The sequence below is a fragment of the Podarcis muralis genome, chromosome 18, assembly GCF_964188315.1.
Source record: "Podarcis muralis chromosome 18, rPodMur119.hap1.1, whole genome shotgun sequence".
NCBI lineage: Eukaryota > Metazoa > Chordata > Lepidosauria > Squamata > Lacertidae > Podarcis > Podarcis muralis.
The window spans coordinates 13326669-13330031 of NC_135672.1; the positions used below are offsets into that span (position 1 = coordinate 13326669).

The following is a 3363-nucleotide window of genomic DNA, read 5'->3' on the forward strand; positions in this document are numbered from 1 at the left end:
AACTTGCAAGCGCCCCGATTCTGATTGCTGATCATAATAATAATAAGCTAATTTTTTTTAGGCTGGGGGGAGAGTAATGCACTAAAGAGGGACCCCCCCTCCAAAAAAAAAAAAGGAGAAAAATCCACATGGGATGAGATTTGCAAGAAATTATATATATATATGCGGCAACATTCCTGGCTGCAAAGATCCCGCCCCCCAAAAATAGGCCTTCGTTTTTAACACACACAACCCCCCCAAATGCAAATAGCAGGGAGTTCTGCACTTCCAAATTCTAAATATGCACCAGCTTTTTATTAACCCCCCCCAAAAAATAAATGAGTGGCAGCTGCTCACGTCCCGCCCCCCAAAAAAACCCTTTAAATGCTTCATTTTTAAACTACCCCCCCTGCAAGGGACTTGTGCAAAATGCAAGGGGCGGTTTGCAGCGATTGCAATTAAAATATATTTTTTAAAAGTCTCCCCCACCCCTAATTCTTTTGCATGTTGCAAATCCCACCCACCCCCCCCCCCAAAAAAATAAAATCAAAAATAAAATTGCAAGGCTATCCTGGGCTGGGAGAGGGTGTGCAATGGGGCTGAGCTGTGGGGAGGGGTGCAATGCAATGCAATATGTCCCCCCACCCCCCAAAAAATAAAGCACCCACTGGGGGGGCCCGGCCTGCACCCACCTCTCGCCCGCGGAGCGATCCGTTCCTGCCCAGCGCCGCTGCAGCCAGCGGAAAGCCCCGGGAGAGGCGGAAATGGCCGAGCGGCGGCGGAAAGGCCCGAAGGGGCTCGGAGGCCAAAGTGGGCGGCTGGTTTTGTGGGGCGAGGCGACACGGCAGGGTTCTTTTCGGCCTGGGCTAGAATAGGAATAAGAATAAGAATAAGAATATAATTTTTTATTTATACCCCGCTCTTTAAAAACCGGGCTCAGGGCGGCTAACAGCAAATATAAGAAGAAGAAGAAGAAGAAGAAGAAGAGTTTGGATTTGATATCCCGCCTTTCACTCCCTTTAAGGAGTCTCAAAGCGGCTATCAATCTCCTTTCCCTTCCTCCCCCACAACAAACACTCTGTGAGGTGAGTGGGGCTGAGAGACTTCAGAGAAGTGTGACTGGCCCAAGGTCACCCAGCAGCTGCAGGTGGAGGAGCGGAGACGCGAACCCGGTTACCCAGATTACGTGACTACCGCTCTTAACCACTACACCACACTGGCTCTATAAAACATTGATTATTATTTCTACTATTATTATTTTTAAAAAACGAATTTATTGCTTTTTTCTGCGCCTTTTGCCCATTTAGTGTGTTTATTTCCCCCGATTTGATCTATAAAATGGTGATTTTCTCGAGTCAAAAGTGTTCTTTTAGGGGGAGGACTGATAAGTTATTATTGATTATGATTCATTTTATTTATAATTATTATTACTGCAATGCAGGAAACATTTGTTTATTTCCTTTCTTTTATATCCTCCTTTTCCTCCAAGATCAAGGCAGCGCAAACACCTTGGGGGAACTCAGTTCTTTGGAGAGAGTGGCAGCCTTTGCAATGTGGGCCAAATTAATCTGAAAAAAGCAATAAAAATATGCACATTTAGGAAGCAAATGGCAATGGAAATTTAATAAGCAGCACTTAAATCAATAAGCAAAAGCCAATATTTCTATGGGACGTGGAGAGAGTGTTGACCTACAACCGGAATTCGCGTTGCTTTGCTTTAGCTCTTTTCCTCTACGGGCTTCTCTCTGTACGAAGAAGCCCGAAGGCCGGGCGGAAGTGACGCGCACGCAGGGGGTTCCGGAAAGAGCCGAGAGCCCTCTAGGTTCCCTCGGTCGACGGAAAGAGCCGAGCGGTGCCGACGCGCTACGGAACTTGCCGAGGCCTCGAAGCGAGTCCGTCCGGAAAAGGCCGAGCGCTTGCCGTGACGTCATGGAATGTTCATACTTCCAGGAAAAGTTTTTGGGTTAATTTGAAGCCATTTGCTGATAGATATGAAACAATGAAAGACATTTACGTCCTTATTTAATTTTTATCTAATATAAAATTATATATAAAGTGACTATGATTGATACTTTGTATGCATAAAATAATGAATATATATGTCAATGAAGTTTTATATGCACAATGTTTCTATACAATTTGTTTTGCTATATATATAATAAATAAATCAAAAGCAATTCCTCTCTGTAAGAAATAATAGGTGTAAAAATAAATTAATTCCTCTAAGCAGATATGGATTAACAAATAAACAGGGGCGTGAATGTATTTGGAACTCGATCAGTTATTATTATTAATAATATTCTGTACTTCCTATATAACGTCCTGAAATCACCGATGTGTCTTTATTTAATTTTTATCTAATATAAAATTATATATAAAGTGACTATGATTGATACTTTGTATGTATAAAATAATGAATATACTGTATTCGTGAATGAAATGTTATGCATGTGTTTTAGATGTACAATGTTTCTATACAATTTGTTTTGCTTTATAATATATGTATAGTAAATAAATCAAAAGGAATTCCTCTCTATAAGAAATAATAGGTGTAAAAATAAATTAGTTCCTCTAAGCAGATATGAATTAACAAATAAACAGGGGTGTGAATATATTTGGAACTCGATCAATTATTATTAATACTTTTATATATATATATGGTGAAAATTTTCACCTATGATCTATTTCTTATACTTCTTTATTTTTTCTTTGTCCTTTTCCCCTTTTTTCTGATATCTTTCATTTCATTCCTTTATTGTGAACAGCATTTTATAGAGGTATAAATAACTGTAAATATGAAAAGAGAGAAAATATTCTCTATTTCCCCTCCCCCCTGGTTATATGTATTTTCTTCTTTTTTATATTTTCTTTTGTTGTAAATATGTATGTTTTCTAATTTGTACTTAATAAAAAAACAATTATTATTATTAATAATAATATTCTGTACTTCCTATTTTGAAATCGCCGATATTTTGGGGGTTTTTTGTTGTTAATTCTATTGCTTTGAACGCCTATTTTATATTTGCCATTTTCTGCAAGGTTGCATTGGAGGCTTGCAAACCAACTTTGGGAATATAACCCCCTTAAAATATAAAGGGGCACAGAAATAAAATGAAAATTAAGCGAATTGCCTCTTAATTGCATTTTTTTTCCAAACTCAGAAATTCCAAAATTTTTTTCCAAACTTCCAGGGGTCCGAAATATCATTTTGCATCATTTCTCCAAAATCTTCGCCGGGTGCCTCGGGTGCGAATCACCCCCTCCCCTTCCTCCCACCCCGCAAAAATTGCATTTTTTGGGGGGTGTTTTCACAACTCAGACCCCCATTTCATATCCTTCCCCCCAATCCATCTCGGAATAAAAAAAGACACCCATTTCTTCTGG

General features: G+C 39.4%; 1 protein-coding gene across 1 annotated transcript in view; it reads right to left on the minus strand.

Annotated features, from left to right (window-relative positions):
* The window catches only part of PIK3R2 (phosphoinositide-3-kinase regulatory subunit 2), a 16879-nt gene extending 16096 nt beyond the window's left edge, over positions 1-783 (minus strand). Inside the window, exon 1 of the mRNA XM_028713261.2 lies at positions 672-783. The gene's annotated coding sequence lies outside the window, so the exon portion shown is untranslated. The remainder of the gene's footprint in view (positions 1-671) is intronic.
* Between the last annotated feature and the right edge of the window lie 2580 nt (positions 784-3363).